Source organism: Stomoxys calcitrans, chromosome 3 (assembly GCF_963082655.1).
Source record: "Stomoxys calcitrans chromosome 3, idStoCalc2.1, whole genome shotgun sequence".
NCBI lineage: Eukaryota > Metazoa > Arthropoda > Insecta > Diptera > Muscidae > Stomoxys > Stomoxys calcitrans.
Window position 1 is genome coordinate 69648343 of NC_081554.1, and position 22342 is coordinate 69670684.

Sequence of the window (22342 nt, forward strand, 5' to 3'; positions counted from 1 at the left end):
CGCTTCTTTAGGTGTCGAAAAACGTTGACCTCTCATTTTATTTTTTACGTACGGGAATAAAAAGAAGTCATACGTTGCCAAGTCAGGACTATACGGCGGATGACTCATCAACTCGATGTTCTGAGTGCTCAAAAATTAAGTTGATTGAGCCGATGTGTGAGAGCTCGCATTGACGTGATGAAGAGTGATCGGTGGTTGGTTTTTCAGATTTTTGGAAGACAACTAGTAAACAAATAGTTGTGTACCACTCATAATTGACTGTAATTTTGACTATACAGTTGACTACTGCTTACTTTCGGTCTCATGTCATAGATGTGTTCCGAAGCACCTCGATCGTATTTTTGGAGCATTTCTTTCGACCAATCGACAAGTTACAAATTGTAATTTTTGCCAATGAACACTAAGGCACAGGGACAAATTTTTCACATATCAATGACTGCAGTCTGATTTAAGTTTAAACTCAGTGATAAGGAGCCTCTTTTTATTGCCGAGTCCGATCTTTGGGGATAAGTTTTTACAACGGCATAGTACCTTACAAATGTTGCCAGCATTAGGAGGAAAACCACCGCTGAAATTTTTTTTCTGATGGTCTCGCCAGGATTCAAACCCAGGTGTTCAGCGTCATAGGCGGACATGCTAACCTCTGCGCTACGATGGCCTCCGCCTCCTCCGACCAATCGACACAAGCCTTTTTGAGGGATTGACAAATTATGTGGGATCCAACACGAACAAATTTTTATTACAGTATTGAATGTATGCTGGTCCCACCAATGCCTAAGGTTGTTTCAGTCTCACGATAGGTCACATGACGATCTTCCAATATCAGTTGGTGTACAGCATTTATGGACCAACAACTGATCTTGGACGACCGTCATAAAATTGTTCTTGGTGTGAACCACGACGTCAGTTGAATTCGACAAAAACCTTGATGGAGCTTCAACGTTGAAAATTGAATTAAGTAAATCGATGCACTGTTCTTGAGTTAGTGCACGTAGGAAGTTGTAAAAAATTATCGCACGAAAATGATCACTATTTATTTCCATTTTTTGGGCGAGAATCTTCCGAGGTACTGTAAACAATAGCGCTCGTATGTCAGCACGTTTTGAGTATGTATAACCTCAAAAATGTCAAGCTTTACGATAGAGCTGTCAGTTGGCAGATTGCAACACAAAGGATGTCCAATCCCGAAATATAAAAGGCAACTCATAGCTCAAATAGCCTAGCATTTCTTATTCATTAATTGCCTTTAAAGACATACCGGTCATAGAATTTGACAATAGCGATCCATGGTGCAAGGTATACAAGATTCGACGTGGCTAAACTTACCACGTTTTTAAGTGAAATTTGAAAAATTATCACATTCCCAGATTACATTTGCACACATCCGCGTTCCTACCAATACCAATACTGACTGCTAGCTGATTGACTGTTATTTGACAAGGGTTTTCACACTCGCTGCGAAATGATATAGCCATAAGTTTTTTGTGTTAAAAAGCCTATTTTGCTGTAAATGAAAAATGTTTGCCTTAAAGGAATCTTTGAACTTTCGTGTAAAAACAAATCTTTCAGCACAGATGGAGATGCTTGAGGATTTGCTACAAACGAAGTGACTTTTGCATGAAAAAGTGGCAAATTTGGGACTAACGTTCAACAGTGAAGGGAAATGTTACACAGTTACAATAATAATTGCATTTCCCCTATAAATTGTATTTATTTGTCGCTAAAATATTCCAAACGTTTTATTTTTTGCGTGTACGTATCATTCGAGCAGAAAAGTAGTACAAAGAGTATGTTGAAGCTTGTTTTTCTCGACTTGCATGGCGTCGCAGGGAAGAAGATGTAATGATGAATTAGAATTGTTCGACTGATTTTCTACGAGGATGTTAAGGCAATGGAGTTCTTGGTTGCATCTTGTTTAAACCTAACCTTGCCTTCAATAACAACGAGGGAAGAAAATCCAAGTTAGGAATTCCGTACTACTCACAAAATCCTTAATTGTTTTCCTTGCCACTCAACTAAGTTGGCTCATGTCTGGTATTGTGACCGCACCTAAATGTTGGTATCGGTTAGACGCGAAAGCCGGGCAATGACAAAGGAAATGCCCTACACATGGTTTCACTTGCCGCCCCGATTTTGCATAAGCGAGCTCGTAGTCCTATATGTCTCGTTATGATACTGACAGCTATACTGACCTCCTTATTGCTTCCTTTCAGTAATAGCCTCGTCTTCTCACGATCTGGACCTCCTCATAGGATTTTCGACGTCCTACCGACCGTTTCGCTGTTCCTGAGGATTACAAGGCATTCGTCGCCCACGCCTCGGACTGCGTCGACCCGAAAGGCTTCGGGTTAACCTAGTTTATTGTCGGCAGTTCTCTGGCCTTCACTGCCAAATTGTCTGCTTTCTCATTCCCAGTTACTCGCCGCTATGGCCCGGCACCCAATATTTTATAATTTAATTAAGTAAACCCTCAAACATGTTTAGATCATGCCAAAAATTAACAACCTTTCACATATGTATAAACAATCTCTTAGTAAAATAATTCAAAACTCATAGACGGTTCCAAGCCACCTACTGCTGCCGAACAAAGGAAAATTTTATTTCAAGCTTTCGCAACTATTCATTGCCCTTTTTTTCTTCCCCATCAACGCCATCATTCACCGATGATGATCATCACTTCGAACAGTTGTCGCTTATTCCTCAATGAATAAAAAGTTGCGGAAAACAACAGTCGATTATGCATTATTTTACATAAATTGGCTTTTATATTTCTTTCAATTTTAACGTCTTACTCAAGCTTTGAAAACAATCGAAAAAAATGGATAATCCCCATTAGCATCATATGTGTCTCTAGCATCATATCTGGAACATGTGTATGCAGCGCGATTAAGATTCACTGCAAATGGAGCAAATGAGTCAAACAATTTTTGTTAGTTTTCAATTAATATGCAAATTTTCTGGTTAAACTGCGGCAGTTCTTGTTATTCGTTGTGGCGCTTTTTTGCTTGATCGCTCACTTTAAAGTGTCAGACAGGAAAGAAAAGCCGTTTAACAAATTCATAAATACAAATTAATGTTTGGCATGTCGGCGGCAATTTGTTCAGTTTATAGCCCACTTTTTATGTTTTGTGGTCGTTTCTAGCAGATGAAGTGCAAACAAGTGTTGCTACGATGGTGTTACATGGTATTTATTTTTTTTGGCTGATAGCAGTAATTATGGCTTAAATAACTTTATTTAGTCAAATTGTTGGAAAATATCAATTTTTCGAAATATGAATGAGCAGAGACGAAGCAAAAGTAAATGTGAGTTAGCTTTATGCGCTGTCAATAAATGGAAATGTAATTTGTAGATGTTTGCGCGTGTTTTTCCTATGGGCCCATAGCTTTAATTGATTTGTGTTACAAGTTTTATGAATTTCAAATGGTTGCACTTAGAAACAGACTCATATATGGTTGACAGGCCATTGGCTCAATGAAGTATATTGAAAAGCATGAAGAAAACTTTTTAGTAAATCCTTTTCGTAGTTCATATCTGCTCTATTCTCTATTCTCTATTCTATTGGGTCAATTATTGGAAATCAATCACAAAAGATTCTGAAACAAGTAGAAACGTGCCGGGCCGGGCTAAATCTTAGGGTTCCACCACCATAGATTTGGCTAAAAATTTCTACACACGAAACTAATCACAAACATTGAAAAATTTAAGCTTCCCCGGATTAGCCTTCGAAAGCCCATAGTGGAAGGCTAATCGGGGGATCGGTATATATGGGAACTATACCAGGTTATAGGCCGATTTGGACCATACCTGACATGATTAATGGAAGTTGTAGCGGAACACTACAAAATTTCAGCCCCATTGCACAATCGGCTTCCAGGGACTCAAGATGTCAAATCGGGAGATCGGTTTATATGACAGCTATAACAGCTTACACACCGATTTGGACCATACTTAGCACGATTGTAGGAAGATGCACCAGAACACCACATGCAAGATTTGAGCTAAATCGGATAATAATTGCAGTTTCTAGGGTCTTAAAACGTCATGTCGAAGGACCACCTGATATGGGAGATATCCAAATCTGAACCGATACGGCTCATTTGTAATCCCCAATGACCTTTATAAAGAAGAAGTATTTGTGCAAAATTTTGAGAGAATAGCTTAACACGTTCGACCGCTATCGTGTTTTCCACAGACGAACGAACGGACATGGCTAGATCGAGTTAGAATGTTAAAACGATCAATAATATATAAAGGGTGATTTTTTTGAGGTTAGGATTTTCATGCATTAGTATTTGACGGCTCACGTGGGATTTCAGACATGGTGTCAAAGAGAAAGATGCTCAGTATGCTTTGACATTTCATCATGAATAGACTTACTAACGAGCAACGCTTGCAAATCATTGAATTTTATTACCAAAATCAGTGTTCGGTTCGAAATGTGTTCAAATTTTGACAAATTTTGTTCAGCGATGAGGCTCATTTCTGGTTGAATGGCTACGTAAATAAGCAAAATTGCCGCATTTGGAGTGAAGAGCAACCAGAAGCCGTTCATGAACTGCCCATGCATCCCGAAAAATGCACTGTTTGGTGTGGTTTGTACGCTGGTGGAATCATTGGACCGTATTTTTTCAAAGATGCTGTTGGACGCAACGTTACGGTGAATGAACACATTTCGAACCGAACACTGATTTTGGTAATAAAATTCAATGATTTGCAAGCGTTGCTCGTTAGTAAGTCTATTCATGATGAAATGTCAAAGCATACTGAGCATCTTTCTCTTTGACACCATGTCTGAAATCCCACGTGATCTGTCAAATACTAATGCATGAAAATCCTAACCTCAAAAAAATCACCCTTTATGTGAGCGAAGATCAATATTTCGAGCTGTTACATAGGGAATGAGAATGCTTAAGGAGCTTCACACCATTGAAGTCACCCGGACCTGATGGGATATTTCCGGCATTACCATAGAAGGAGACCACCGTAGCGCAGAGGTTAGCAGGTCCGCCTATGACGCTGAACGCCTGGGTTCGAATCCTGGCGAGACCATCCGAAAAAATGTTCAGCAGTGGTTTTACCCTCCTAAGGCTGGCAGCATTTGTAAGGTACTATGCCATGTAAAACATTTCTTCAAAGAGGTGACGCACTGCGGCATACCGTTCGGACTCGGCTATAAAAAGGAGGCCCATGAACATTCCACTAAGGAATAGGGGCTAACTTCTCACATATCAATGAGTGCAGTCCGATTCAAGTTTAAGCTCAATGATAAGAGGCATTGAGCTCAAACTTGAATCGGACTGCACTCACTGATATGTGAGAAGTTAGCCCCTGTTCCTTAGAGTAATGTTCATGGGCAAACTTTGCATTTACTACAGAAAGAGGCAGACTATCTGGCGCCTGATCTGGCCAATAGGCCACCTCTCAACAGATGAAGATTACACTATACAAGTCACTGATACTACCCGTGCTGTTATATGGTTCTGAAGCATGGGTACTTGTGAAAGCAGATGAGGCAGTGCTTGGAGTATTTGAGAGAAAGATTCTTCGTAAAATATATGGAGCAGTTTGCGTTAATGGAGAATATAGGAATTTATAGTCACTCCTGTAGGTGACCACCATGAATGACCTATTACGGAGGCTGACTGAGAAGGGATTTGAACTCCTCTGCTATGAAGACGATCTAATAATACTTCTTAGGGGAAGGGATCCGAACCAGCTATGCAGAAGGGCCGAAAGGGTCTTGCATATGGCATATGACTGGGCTAGACTCAGAGGTCTCAATGTTAACCCAGGGAACCCTGATATATGCCTGTTTACGAGGAAGACGAAGGTAGGCCAATTTAAAACACCACGTTTCCTTAATGAGACGATTTCGATATCTGACAAGGTCAAATATTAAGGTGTAATCTTGGACAGGAGACTGAATTGGAAGTGTCACATTCAGGAGAAGGCTCACAGATGTTGGGCACTATGTAGACGGGCCGTAGGCTAGAAATGTGGCCTGAATCCGAGGATAGTCCACTGGCTCTACAGGAGCGTATTGAAACCAATATTTATTTACGCCTCAGTAGTTTGGTGGACTGCTATGGAGAAAAAGTGCAACATAAGGACCATACAACAGGTTCAGAGAACATGTTGTCTTGGCATAGGCGGAGCGATGAGGACCACGCCCACTAAGGCACTGGAGACTATTCTAGATATCCGACCACCCATTGACATACAGATTAAGTGTGAGGCAGCCACTGCGGCTATGAGACTTAAGGTGATGGGAGAATGGATTTAGGATGGGAGTAGCTCATACCATCGCGGTATAATCGAGGCGATGATTGGATACCTGGAAGAAGGGAAGAGGTTCCCGTTCGGATACTTGAGATGAACCTTGAATTTCAAGGTTCTTGAAGTCTTGGATTGACGGAACCCTAGTATTGCTATCTGGAAGATCACGAATAGATCAAAGCTAGAGGACAGAGCGGGTTTGGGGGTCTACGTTGGGAACCCAGGGACTGAGATCTGTTTTAGACTGCCAGAACATAATACGGTCCTGCAGGCGGAAATCCGGGCGATTACGGAATGCGTGAAGTCATGTGCTGCTAACGAGTGGACGTCGAGTGTGAACATCTTTGCCGACAGTAAAATGGCCATAAGGGCAATAACAACCAGGACGGTAAGTTCACGAACAGTCTTGCAGTGTAAGAAGGAGATTAACGCCTTCTCTGAGGATGGCAAAATCCGCATCGTTTGGATGCCGGGCCATAACGGCGTAAGGGGGAATGAAAGAGCAGATGATTTGGAGGTGAAGGCTAGAGGACTTGCGTCAATAAACTTGGTTAACCCGAAGCCTTTCGGGTCGACGCAGTTCAAGTTAAGTGAGTGGGCGACGAATTCACATGCAACCCTGTGAAACAGCGAAAGGTCGGTAGGACGGCGAAAATCCTATGGGGGGGATCAAGATCGGGAGAAGACGAGGCTATTACTGAAAGGAAGTAAGAAGGAGGTTAGTATAGCTATTGGTATCATAACGAGACACATAGGACTACGAGCTCACTTATGTAAAATCGGTGCGGCAAGTTATAACATGTGTAAGGCATGCGGGGAAGATGATGAGACGCTGGAGCATTTCCTTTGTCATTGCCCGGCTTTTGCGTCTAACAGATACCGGCACTATGGTGGGGACACTATACCAGACATAAACCAACTTAGGGGAGTGGCATGGAAAACAATTAAGAATTTTGTAAGTAGCACGAACTTCCTAACTTAGATTTTCTTTTTCGAGGTTACGTTTTAGTCTTTAGAGTGGACAACAAGCCAATTATTGGCTTAGATGTATGTCCATATTGGCATGGGGCGGCAGCACCCTCTTTGCAACCTAATCTAACCTAACCTTCATACGGAATGACTGGACTTATATACTCCAATACTATGGTGGTGAATATAAAAAAAATTATATACGAATTATTGCTCAAAAAGCAAACCGAGAAACGAATGAGACTTTAAGGAGCTATACTGTGGCGACATCTGGAAGGACATACAAGTATCCCTGGTATCATATTTCAACCGAGGAGGATGTACATCGAGGCTCGTAGCGATGCAAGGAGACAAATTAGAGAAGTAATGTCGTATTTCCAGTTGGAGAAGGCTATAGATGATGGAAGATTTGTAGTTCAGGTGCCCACTATAGATGAGTGGTAGGAAAGAAGAACAGACATTAATTTATTTACAGATGGATCTAAGATGGAGAATGGCACTGGATGTGGCTTACGCTGCCTCGAGCCCGATATCTCCGAATGTGCAATAAGTGAAGCATTTTCTTAGCGGAGGTCTTTGCAATGGCAAGAGCAGCGGAAGTCTATGCAATGGCAAGAGCAGCTTGGATCGAGTTGGCGATGGATATCAACCGAAAGAATATCTGTATATCAAAGACAGTCAGGCGGAACTGAAGGCTATCACTGGTACGAGTTCAAGATCCAAGGAGTTGGAGCGATATAGAGAAAGTCTACCGCGGCTACAAGGGTGCCACTACTTGTCTCTATGCTGGGGCATAGCAGGAAACGAGAAAAGGGATATGTTAGCGAGGCTGAGGGCGAATCTGGCAATGGTGTCGGTAACATATGTGTATCCACCTCTCTCGGGGTTCTTCTATATACTTGAGTTGCGATACAAGGAGAGATGGTTGAATCGCAAAAATGACGCAGTAGGGTGTAAGCAGACGAAAAGGTTTTGGAATGAACGATCGAAAAGCAATATTTGCGAACTATTGTCTTTTGAGAAGATGCATCTGAGCGGCAAAATAGGAATGATTATAGGACACAAAAAGTTAAGTTAAGCCGCATGGGCATCAGAGATGATGATATCTGTCGTTGGTGTCATAGCAATGACGGTCCGGAAAATAGCTTCCACTTCGTCTGCCAATGTGCAGCTTTATGTCATAGTAGAAATGGGATACTTGATTCTTTTTTCTCTCAGGCACTAGAGAAGCTAAGAGGAATAAGTGCAGTCAGACTCAAGGACTTCTTGCTGCCATCTTAAATATAAGAGTTGGAGTTCAATGTAATCTTTGAGGCTAATGGGGAGAGAAGATTAAGAAATCATAATGGGCCACATAGGACCCCAGCGGATATCAAGACAATGTTTTGGTATCATCTTCAACCTAACCTAATCTAATGTCGTATTTGGTGTGGATAACTGGAGTTGAAAGTAAGGCTGCAGAGTAGGAGCCTTGGAGTAGAACAATTTTGCCGCTCAATAGAACTATATTTAGATATAGCTGCCCAAGAGACCGATCTGCCGATTTAGGATCTTTAGATTCTAACAGGCTCATTTATTACACGATATCGCCAACATTTAAAATAGTGAGTTGTATTAATCCTCTCGACATTTGACATGATATCGATCGGATCAGATTTGTATATAGCTGTCATATAGACCGATCTCTTGGTACAGGATGTTAAGCATTTAACAGGCTCATATATTGATCCATTTCGCTGAAATGTTTAACAGTGAAATGAGGAAGGCTCTCCGAAAAACGTTAACAATATAAGTTATGTAGGTAAGTTTTGCCACTCCGATCATCCTATTGCATTGCTTGAGTCGTGTGTAATACAAATCCCAATAAAATGCCGTTCGTTTACGACATGCTCTGCTATAAACGAAAGGTTAGATTAGGTTGAAAAGAGGGTGCCGATATTAATCCACCCCATTCTACTATGGACATACACATTAACCAGTAATCGGCTTGTTGTGCGCTCTAAATTCTAAAAAGTAACGTCTAAGAAGAAAATTTTTAGTTAGGAATTCAGTGCTACTTACAAAATCCTTAATTGTTTTCAATACCACTTTTCTAAGTTTATTCATGTCTGGTATTGTGTCCCTACCTAAGTACCGATGATGTTTGTTAGCTGCGAAAGCCGGGCAACGACTTAGGAAATGCTCCAACGTGTCATCATTTTCCCCAGATGCTCTACACTTGCCGCACCGATTTTGCATAAGTGAGCTTGTAGTTCTATGAGTCCCGTTATGATATCGAAAACTGTACTGACCTAATTCTTACTTCCTTTCAGTCATAGCCTCGTCTTTTCATGATCCGGATCTCTCCCTAGAATTTTCGCCATCTAGCCGACCGTTTTGCTGTTCGTCGCCCACACCGTTAATTCGGACTGCGTGGGGCCGAAAGGCTTCGGGTTAAACAAGCTCTTCTCTGGCTTTCACTGCCAAATCCCCTGTCCTTTCATTCATCCTTACTCCGATACGACCCGGCACCCAAACGATGCCTATAGTGCCATCCTCAGAGAAGCCATTAATCTCCTTACACTGCAAGACTGTCCGTGATCTTACCTTCCTCTTTGTAAAGATGTTCACACTCGAGGTCCTCAAGTGAATACCACCCCACCCAACGGATTCCGTGGTGCCACAGATTTATGTCTGCAGGATCGTATTATTGTCAGTCCTTGGGTTCCCAGTGTAGACCACCAGGCCCACTCTGTCCTCTAGCTTTGATCCATCTGTTTAGATGATCTTCCAGATGGCAATAGCAGAGTTCCGTCAATCTAAAGACTGTGGCTCTGGCAGCAGTGTTTCGCGTCATCTCAGGTAGCCGATCGAAAATCTCTTCTAATCCATCCGAGTTTCCTATCATCGCCTCGATTACACCACGGTGGTATGACCTATCCTCTATCTATCTATCCTCTCCCATCCTCTATCTATTCTCCCTTCGCCTTAGGTCTCATAGCCGCAGTGGCTACCTCACATTTAATTTATATGTCAATGGGTTGTATATGTAAAATAGTCTCCAGTGCCCTAATGGGCGTGGTTCTCATCGGGACTAAAATACTGCGGCGTAAGTAATTATTGGTCTAATCATGCTCGTGTAGAGCCAGTGGACTATCCATGGGCCATGGGTTCAGGTTCCATTTCGAGCTTACGGACCGTCTCCATAGTGCGCAACATTTGTGATCCTTCTCAGTAAAACTCCTGAATGTGACAGTTCCAATTAAGTTTCCTATCCAAGGTCACTTCTAAGTATTTGACCTTGTCAGATATGGAAATCGATCTTTTGAGGAATTGTGGTGCGTTATATTGGCTCACATTCGTCTATACCGCGAACAGGCAGATTTCATTCTTCTCAGGATTAAGATTGAGACCCCTGGGTCGTTTGACATCTGCAAGACCCTTTTCGGCTCTTCTGCATAGATGACTCGGATCCTTACCTGGTAGAAGTATTATAACATTCACATCCTTCCTCAGTCAGCATCCTTCCTTAGTCCGCATCTGTAATAGGTAATTTCTGTTGGTTACCAATAGGAGTGGAGATTAAATGCTCCCTTTGGGGTGCCTTGTGCCACTTTCTCCCTTATATTTATGTCATAAGACCCATAATTCATTCACTTGTTCCTTAGCACATAGTTTATCCAGTTTTTAAGGTCCACCCTGTACTGGTTTGCACGAACCGGGTAGTACTGGTTTAGACGTAAAGATCTCGGATCTCTTTCCCAATATTGCGCGTCTCCTTGGTCATTCGTGGTTTTTCTTTGGCTGGGTTCCACATTCAAGAAGCCAAATTGCACGAAAGCATAAGACTGCCGCTCTATTAGTCTTCCATCCCTTGATGTAGAAGCTTCTAGAGAGGTTGATAAATACCCATCTTAGGGAGAAGGTTCCAATATATTGCCTATTTCGATAAAAGCAAGCATATTGCGAGATCAAGTCCATAGAAATAGGCAGTTCCGTTCTAGTTGGCTGCTTCGAAGGCTCTTCTGCTGTCAAGGAATATATAAAATACCTGCATGTTTCGTTCGTTCCCACGCCACTTACACCCACCCGGACCTAGAGGGTGGTATACGCATCTCTCCCATTACGAAGGGATGTGTATACGCCATAGTCCGAACTACGCAGGGTTAGCAGAGAGTTTGGGTAATACTGGCTACAGAAATTTCACAGCCAGTTAAACACTTTAGTAAGATCAACATCTAAAGCAACATAGATATGACACAACAATGAAAGGACAATAAGACAAACTACTGACGAAGGATAGAATTCTTTATTACATGAATAGGATCGGTGAAGGATATACTACTATACAATTTGTTATACACATCATGGTGGCTTTAGAGTGTAGCATGTTTGCCCACCCCTATTAAAGTTATGGGTGCCTTGGCACCTGTAGTCGAGAGTTATATTTCCAGCTCACAAACAGTCGTCAGACTAACGAATGAGGAAGAGTTGGATAAACCAAGCATTTAAGTAAAGGTGATGTTTCCGATATGGAGGCCACCATAGCACAGAGGTTAGCATGTGCGCCTATGACGCTAAACACCTGGGTTCGAATCCTGACGGATTGTTTAATTCGTAATTAAATCTCACTAAAGGTAGTCTAAGAAGTATGTAATGCCGGATCTTTTGGAGAGGAATATTACAATTTAATTCGTCAATTAGGAATTGGAAATCAATCTGACCACGCAATAATTTCACAACAAATGCAGCCCTAAGCATCAAGCGCATCCTTTCGAGCATTGGTAAGTCAATGAGTTTCGTAGGAAGGAAGAATTTCAGCCGAATTCAATGGTAAGCCCCGAAGAGCGAAAAGAAGAAATTGTATCTGGACTGATTCAATCCTATCTGAGAAGCACCGCACTGAACAGCAATCCAATGTAGGCCGGACTAAGCTTGTAAACGAACGCTTGGTCACATTAGGAAAACCCAACAATGATTTTGTCCTTATTGGGCTTCGACATCTAATCCAAAATTTTGGAAAGGGGGAGACAGACAAATCGGGTTCGGGGACAAAACTCCTCTTACATTGCAATACATAGGCTGAGCAAAAGGATGTATTGTAAGAGTATTTCAGCCACACCAAGAACGACGCAATCTAGTGCAGTGAGTTTTATGGTGCACTTAATGCATATGGGCATTGTGGGTAGACAAATAGGGGAGCTCTCTTTGACCTGGCAGCAGCTATGGGCATTGTGTTATCCTTGACCCAATGCCCCAATCCCAAGCAGTGTTGACAACACATAGTCTGATCTGCTATTTGATAAAAAGTACTGTATCATTACTGTAATACAATCGATCGAAACTACAATCTATCAGTGGATCTGTTCATTTGCAAACTATGAAACATCGATTTCTGAACCGACAATCAGATCCTATAAGTTTTAATGTATCAGACATATGAACTTAATTGTTCCATAATCCTGGCAAGTATTCAACTTTATAAACAATCTGTGCTCCACATATGACCAATGCTCTCACCACGCCAATATGGTCCGTTATTTCTCCTACAACTTCACCTACAAATGTCGCATTCTTCCTTACATAGTTTCTTTAATTCAACAAAAGCCTTTTGCTAAGGTTTCTTTTCTTTCAAATTAATCCAACATTAAAATGATTTCAGACATCATCTTAAAAATGAAAATCTTTGTGAAAATTGTCCGCCACTCTTTCACACAGCCCTCGCAGTCAGAGCCTTATAGTCAATTACCACTGAGAATGCATAGAAAGAGTGCACTGGCGTGAGTGCATCCATTCCAGGTGATAAATAAATTGTGGCATTAACATCCCATATATTTTCATTATGGGCGACACAGAAAATCATGTTTTATTTCGTCACAAGTGGATTTAAATAATAAAATGTGTCTAATTTCAACCAAAAACACACCGAATCACACCATCATCAGATCACCGACTGCAGCCTTCGCCTTCGCTACACATTTGTCCAGGAGTTGAAGTGCAACACTAAAGCCATCTTGGAGCCAAAAGAAATGAGAATGACAATGCCCACAAGAGGAGGATAACAAAAGAAAGCTTATAACCGACAATAGTTGCGTGTTGGAAAAACAACCTCAAATCACTGCGTCAACATCAGCACTGACGTTCAAATTGTGGGGGTCGCCAGCACAGCGACAATGTAAAAAAGTAGTTCCCCTCTGTGATATCTGTCACATAAAGAGACATTACAACATTGCTGAAACCTGTTGAGAGAAACGTACCAAGGTATCGAAATGATAGCAACTCTTGCAGGAAATCGCCAACCCAAGTTGCCGTATGTAAAAAGTTTATGCCTTTCTGGGAATGTATTGAGAAGGGCATAGGTCTTCATGTATAACGATAAGCAATTATAATTATACCCTACAGCACCACAGTGTGTTATAACTTTGTGCATTTGTTTGCAACGCTAAAAAGGAGAAGAGCTACCCCTTGGAAAAGCATACCCAATGATAATTATACCGATCGGCTTAGAATCACTTCCTGATTCGATTAGGATATGTTCGTCTGTCTCTCCGTGTATTCTTGTATTTAAAGCACAGGTCGCATTTGTTGTTCGATTGTTATAAAATGTTGCAAAAGCCATTTTCTTGGTCCAATGCAGAACGCCATTGATTCTGAACAAAATCGGTTCAGATTTAGATATAGCTCCCATATATATTTTTTATCCCATGATGCATTTTAATGCTGAAGTAGCCACAACATTGGCATGAGGTGTTTCATTTGCCGTCTTAACATGTGTGCAAAATTATTTCAAAATCGGTGCAGATCTAGATATATCTCCCATATACATATATTTTTCTACCGATAGGCCTTTTAAGCCTGTGGAAACCATAACTTTGGTTTGATCTTAACCAAGTTTTGCGTGATGTGTTTTATCAACGTCCAAGCAACTGCAAACTTGTCCATTAATATTTCATTAAGGAACTGGGGCAAACTTCCCACAAATCAATGAGTGCTGTCCGATTCAATTTTAAGGGACCTCCTTTTTATAGCCGAGTCCGAAAGTTTTTACATGGCAAAGTACCTCACAAATGTCGCCAGCATTAGGAGGGGATAACCACCGCTGAAAAATTTTCTGATGTTCCTGCAACGATTCGGACCAAGGCGTTCAGCGTCATAGGCGGACATGCTAACCTCTGCGCTACGGTGGCCTTATATATCTTTCGTCCGATATAGGCTTTTGAAGCTGTAGAAGCCACAATTTTGAGTCGATTTTATCAAAATTATGTGTTAAGTGTCTTATTTGACGTCTCAGAATGTGTATAAAATTTCATCAAAATCGGTCTAAATTACGATATAGCTCTCATAAATATCTTTCATTCGAAATGCATTAGAAATAACCTTTAAGGCTGTAGTAGCCAAAATTTAGATCCTATCGTAAGAAAATCTTGCAAGGTTCAATTCGATGTTTCAATAGCTGCTGCTGTTTAAGCAAACATTTTTGCTGTTTTGATTAACAAATTTGGCTGATTGTATATCAGGTTATAAACTGATTTAGACCATACTTGGCATAGTTGTTGCGAGATAAGACAAAGCACTTTATGCAAAATTTCAGATAATATTTGCGCCCTCTCGAGGCTCAAGAAATCAAAATCCCAGATCGGTTCACATGTCAGCTATATCAGGTTATGTACCGATTTAAACCATACTTAGCCCAGCTGTTGAAAGTCATAACATGGAAAATTGCAGCGAAATCGGCTTAGAATTGCGCTCTCTAGTGACTCAAGAAGTCAAGAATAAAGATTGGTTTATATGGCAGCTATATCAACCCATGGACCGATATGGCCCATTTACAATCCCAACCTGGACTAATAGGAAGTATTTGCACAAAATTCCAAGCGCATAGCTTCACTCCTTCCAGACAGACAAACGGACGGACGGACATGGCTAGATCGACACAACTCACTGTCCCAAATTTCGGCGAAATCGGACAATAAATGCGCCTTTTATGGCCCCAAAAACTTAAATCGAGAGATCGCTCTATATGGCAGCTATATCCAAAACTGGACCGATCTAAGCCAAATTGAAGAAGAATGTCGAAGGGCCCAACACAACTCACTGTCCCAAATTTCGGCGACATCGGACTATAAATGCGCCTTTTATGGCCCTAAAACCTCAAATCGAGAGATCGGTCTATATGGCAGCTATATGCAAATCTTGATCGATCTAGGCCAAAATACACAAATATGTCCAGGGGCTTAACCCAACACACTGTCCTAAATTTCAGCGACATCGAACAATAAATGCGACTTTTATGGGCGCAAACCTAAAATCGTGAGATCGGTTTATATGGCAGCTATATTCAAATTTGGACCGATCTGGATCAACTTCAAGAAGGATGTCGAAGATCCTAACACAACATACTGTGACAAAATTCGATGACATCGAACAATAAATTGGCCTTTAATGGGCTCAAAACCTTAAATCGAGAGATCGGACCTATATGTGCCATATTGCAGAAGAATGTCGATGGGCCTAACTTAACTAACTGTTCCAAATTCTGGTAAAATCCGAAAATAAATGCTTCTTTATGGGCCCAAGACCTTAAATCGAGAGATCGGTCTATATGACAGCTATATTCAAATCTCGACCGATCTGGACCAAATTGAAGAAAGATGTTGAGAGGCCTAACACAACCCACAGTTCCAAATTTCAGCAAAATCGGATAATGAATGTGGCTTTTATGGGCCTTAGACCTTAAATCGGCGGATCGGCCCATATGACAGCTAAATCCAAATCTGGACCGATCTGGGTCAAATTGAAGAAGGATGTCGAAGGGCCTAACATAACTCACTGCCAAAAATGTCAGAAAAATCGGATAATAAATGTGGCTTTCATGGGGCCAAGATCCTAAATCGGCGGATCGGTCTATATGGGTCTTCGAATTTAACCTGCTTATGGACAAAAAAAAGAATCTGTGTAAAGTTTCAGCTCAATATCTCTATTTTTAAAGACTGAATTTAACAGACAGACGGACGGACAATGCTAGATCGTCGTAGATTTTTACGCTGATCAAGAATATATATTTAACGGCGTCGGAAATGGATGTTTCGATGTGTTGCGAACGGAGTGACAAAATGAATATACCCCCATCCTTCGGTGGTGGTATAAAAAGAAAATCTAAGTCTGAAATTTGGTTCTACTAAAAAAAAAACTCTAATTGTTTTCCATACGACACAACTAATTCGGTTCATGTCTGGTATTGTGTCACCACCTATGTGCCAGTGTTTGTTAGCCGCGATGACATAGGAAATGCTCATTATCTTCCGTCATGCCCTTCACATGCTATCACTTGCCGCATCGATTTTGCATAAGTGTGCTCGGGACACATGACTGTCCCGTTATGATAATGAAAGCAATACTGATCTCATTTTTACTTCCTTTCAGTAAAAGTCTCATCAACTCAGGGTCCGGATCTCCCCATAAGATTTTCGTCGTCCTGCAGACCGTTTCGCTATTCCACGGTTCTATAAGCGAGATCATCCCCACGCCCCACGCTTAAAATGTTTAAGTTAGGAATTCCGTGCTCTTACAAAATCCTCAATTGTTTTCCATACCACTCCCCTAAGTTTATTCACTTCTGATATTGTGTCCCCACCTAAGTACTGATGTCTGTTAGCCGCGAAAGCCGGGCATAGACATAGGAAATACTGAAACGTCCCAGCATATTCCCCGCATGCCCTACATATGCTATCTCTTCCCGCATCGATTTTACATAAGTGATCTCGTTGTTCTGTGTGTCTCTTTATGACACCAATAGCTATACTGGTCTCCTTCTTACTTCCTTAAAGTAATAGCCTCGTCTTCTCACGATCTGGATCCCCCCATAGGATTTTCGCGGTCCTACCGACCGTTTCGCTGTTCCACAGCGTGGGCGTTCGTCACCCACGCCTTTAACTCGGAATACGTCGACCCGAAAGGCTTCTGGTTAACCAAGTTCATTGACGGCAGTCCTCTAGCCTTCGCCGCCAAAACACCTGCCTTTTCATTCCGCCTTACTCCGTTATGGCCCGGCAACAAAGCGCAGTGGATTTTTCCATCCTCAGAATAGGTGTAAATCTCCTTCTTACACTGCAAGACTGTTTGTGCCCTTACCGTCCTGGTTGTTATCGTCCTGATGGCTAGTTTACTGTCCATATAGATGTTCACACTCTACGTCCCCCCGTTAACACCACACCATCCCACTCATTCCGCGACCTCCCGGATCTATGCTTGCAGGACCGTATTATGATCAGGTGGTCGGAAACAGATCTTAGTCCCTGGGTTCGCAATGTAAACTCCCAGGCGCACTCTGTTCTATAGCTTCGATCCATCCGAGTAGCATGAGCTTACAGATTGTAATACCAGAGTTCCATCGATCCCAGACTGTGCCGCTGGTAACAGTGCCTCGCGATCAACTCCAAAGTTCGTCTCAGGTATCCAATCGGAAACCTCTTCCATTTCTTCCATGTTTTCTATCGTCCACTCGACTTTACCGGGATAGTGTGACCTGCCCCTATCCTCTATCCATTCTCCTATCTTCTCATAGCCGCAGTAGTTGCCTCACACATAATCTGTATGTCTATGGTCTCCATAGAATAGCCGCCAGTGTCCCACTGGTCGTGGTCATTCTCGCCTCACCTATGCCAAGACATGTTCTCTGAACGTGCTGTATTATCCTTACGTTACACTTTTCCTCCATCGCAGTCCACCAAAGTACTGAGGCGAAAGTAAGTATCGCTTTAATCGCGTTTCTGCAGAGGCAATGGATTATTTTCGAATTCAGACCCCATTTCTATCCCACGGACCGTCTTCATAGTGTCCAACATCAGTCCGCCTTCTCAGCATACTTCCGCATGTGACACTTCCAGTACAGTCTCTTGTCCAATATGACTCCTAAGTATTTGACCTTGTCGTATATTGAAATAGTTCTGTTGCAGAATATGGTCAAATTTGCCCACTTTCGTCTACCGCGTAAATGACAGATTTCAGTCTTCTTTGGGCTAACATTGAGACCCTTAGGTTAAGCCTAGCCGAATGTCATCTTCAAGACCTTTTCGGACTTTCTGCACAGCTAATTCGGACCCTTTTCCCGTAGAAGTATTAAAACATAATTTTAGTAGCAGGCGGGTGCAAATGCCTCCTCAGTCAGCATCCAGTATATGTCATTAATGGTGGTCAAGAGTGGCAATAAAATGCCTTCTTGGGGCGTGCCCAGCGCCACTTGTAGGGATTCATATCTTAACTATCCTTATGGGACCAACAATATTTCCTCCTGTTGCTAAGCATATGGCTAATCCAGCCTCGAAGGACTCGATCAATCCCGTACTGCCCTAAAGATTGGATCAGTGTATCAGTCCGCACATTGTTACAAACCCCCTTGACGTCAATGCATATCTCCAATGTGTACGTCTTAGCATTATATTCTATTTTATACACAACCTCGAGCTGGGTAATCTCAGCCGACCTTTCCTAGACATAGACATGCTGTTTGTTATTGAGCAACTCGCTCGATTTCCTATCCTTTATCATGGTATTCACAATTCGTTCCATCGTTTGGCTAGAATGGACGTAAGGATTATAGGTCAGTAGGCCTTTGGTGTCGCATAACGGGCTTGGGTGTATATACCACCCTTACCCCCTGTCATGCTTTCGGCTGACTTATTTGAATTAAAGCTCTTCGTGGCGTCTATTGCCGTAAGTTCTGCAATGATAAGCCTTCGATTAACCTCATTAATCCAAGATTCAGGTGTATCCGTGAGTCCGAAAATCGAAAAAAAAAATAAAAAATATGCCGTGTGAGAACGGGTAGATATATCTTCTCGAAATTTGAAATGGTTTGCGGCAAAGTCGTTGTAAATTCGGTCACAAAGCCAAATCATGCATAAGTATGAGAATCAAACCACAAATGCCTTCGTGAATTGCAGGTCTTCGTAAAAATTTCTTAAAAAATTAAATTAGAATTTGCTTCGGAGATATTCGACAAGACAGAGACATTGTTGACCTCAAGCGGACTTTTTTGTAAGGATTTTTCAGTACCATCTAGCAAAAAAAAATTGGAAAATTAGACCACAAATGAAGATTTGGCAAATTCGAAATATTGGGCTGTCCAACTTTAGGGTACTGCAAAGGCACGTGGACTCCCTTTAAATATTACGCACGATCTCGCTAGCACCTCAGCTTTAGCCACTTGAAATTTCAAAGATATATTGATCTCTACGCTTTCTCACACGGCATCTTTTTTAAAAGTTGTTTTGTTCTCGTCAAAGGCCCCAACATGTCATGCAGTAAGGCCTGCAGACTTCTTCCCGGTCAATCAGGGTTTTATTTTTGGGTAACGATGAAAATAAAAACAAAAGCTAAAGCTAAAATTCGCTTTAATCGGTATACCCATCTCTGAGATATGGGGTATTTAAAGAGTGCTGTGAGACAAGATTCTGCCCTTTTTCGGGTATCAAAAACAATTTTCACTGAGAGCCAAAAACTTGCATGCAGTGAACTTCTGAAAAATCCTTTAACCCTTTGAATGGCATGGTGGATCGCGATTTCTGATACACCATGTATGATCTCGAATTAGAAGATGTTCGAAAGATCACGAGAAGATTTTAAAGATCAAAATAAAAGAGCGCAAACTGAGAAACATATAAACGTCATCCCCACTATTATATATACACGGCATTTAAAAACGAATGTACATGGCAACTCTGGCATGTAGTACATACTTGCTTATGATTAGTGTAAATTTTTGGTTTGTTAGCTGTTGGGCTGCTTGCAAAAGATGTTGGCGAAATTATTGCTGTTTTGTTGTTCTGTCCAACATTTCACACTTACCAAAAAATGGCAACAGGCAGCAGATTTTCCCTCTCTGATATTGTTTATGAGCATTTTGTCTTTTGTTGGCACAGTGTTGGCCGTTATTGTTGTTGTCGCTGCACTGCACAAGGAGCAGTGAAATGCAGGCATGCATGCAAATAAAGGGTTCCAAGGCGACCCATTGTAACAGGTCCTCCTTTGCAGAATGCGGCATACAATAGAGTTGGTTGGTTGCTTGGTCGGTCGGTCCGTTGTTTGGAATTGGAAGTTTTTTTTTTTGTATTATTTACTCATACTGCAAAGCAGAGATCTCGTGCTATGTGTCAATTGTTCATACGGACATTTCTCTTGTCATCTTTAGAGGCTGATTGCAAATTACGACCATATGTCAACTCCAACAAAACACGCATATTGTTGCCAACCATTCGTATGTGACCGTCTGTCTGTCCTGCTTTACAGTTTGCAACAAAAGCGGCTGTCTATCTTCAGTTGTTTGCGCAGGATTTGTGCGTTCGCTGTGTCCAAGAGCATAGCTTTTATGATGTAAGTGCCAACAGTGTTCAGCTGGGATTTACAGTCGGTCAATTGTGGGTTTAATACAGCTCAGTGTTTTGCTTGGTTTTATTTCGCGAACTTTTCTGCTCTATTTAACATTATTTTCTCTTTTGGGGAATATTTTATGCAGGCAATTGTATAATTGACAACTCTTTCGATTTGATTGTAACCTAGTGTTTTGGGGGTCAAGCAAGTTCGATTGGTAGGACATAGGATTTATATCAAAGCCATTGATTGTTGAGTATCATAAGTTTCAATTAATTGTTGTCTTAATACAAACTTTATTTGAGGTCCAAAGGAAAGTTCAGATTTTAGCTTGGCCACACAGATACCAAATTATTTTGAAAATGTGTTTTTTTATCAACAGAAGCCAATGGAATAAAATTGTAGTAATGTTTAAAAATTAAGCATAGATGCAGATCGTAATAAGTCTCTAATCCAACAGAAGCAAGTAAAAACGCATTCAATTGCCGTGCTGAACTTTGGATACCCATCGAGTATTTCGTCAACATTTGTGAACCCACATATCCATGAGCGCAGTCCGATTCAATTTTAAGCTCAATGATAAGGGGCCTCCTTTTTATATTCGAGTCCGAACGCATTGCGGCACCTCTTTGGGGAGAAGTTTTACATGGCATAGTACCTCACAGATGTTGTCAGCATTAGGAGGGGAAAACCACCTCTGAAATTTTTTTCTGATGGTCTCGCCAGGATTCGAACCCAGGCGTTCGGCGTCATAGCCGGACATGCTAACCTCTGCGCTATGGTGGCCTCCACACAGCTACAGCTACTCCTAAATATAGTGCGATCGCAACTAAGGATCGCGGGTAAGGATATCATGAGAACAAATACTACTCATTATTCCAAACGTTGCACAGTGGGATAGAAACGTAAAAATCTATAAAAAATATGCCATTTGAGAACGGATAGAGATTACTCTTTTAAATTTGAAATAGTAAAGCTGAGCTGTTTCGAGGTCATGTCAAAAATTTCAAGTGGAACGGCGCCTCTTAGCAGCCCCCTAAATTTGGTGACCTCGGAAAAATTGTTCGGGCTTCCAAATCTTCATTTGTGGTCTGATTTTCAACAATGTTATAGTACTTCTAAAGGGTAGCAAACCGCATAAGCTTTGCAGAAAGAGCGAAAGGGTATTGGAATGACAAACGACTCGTCTAGACCTAATGGTATGAAGACGGACATTTGCTTGTCCACGTGGAAAATGAAGGTGCGGGGCAAATTTCCTCAGCAGAACGCTTTCACTATCCAACAAATTCAAATACGTAGGACTGACTTAGATTTTCTTTTTCGATGTTACTTGTTATACCCACCACCAAAGGATGGGGGTATATTAATCCAGTCATTCCTTTTGTAACACCTCGAAATATTCGTCTAAGACCCCGTCATGATGTTCTGAGTTGATCTAGCCATGTCCGTCCGTCCGTCTGTCTAAATCACGATAGCGGTCGAACGCGTTAAGCTAGTCGCTTGAAATTTTGCACAGATACTTTATATTGATGTAGGTAGTTGGGGATTGCAAATGGGCCATATGGGTTCAGATTTAGATATAGCTCCCATATAAACCGATCTCCCGATTTGACTTCTTGAAACCCTGGAAACCGCAATTTTTGTTCGATTTAGCTGAAATAACTGTGCCAAGTACGGTCCAAATCGGTCTATAAGCTGATATAGCTCCCATATAAACCGATATTTCGATTGTACTTCTAGAGCCTCTGG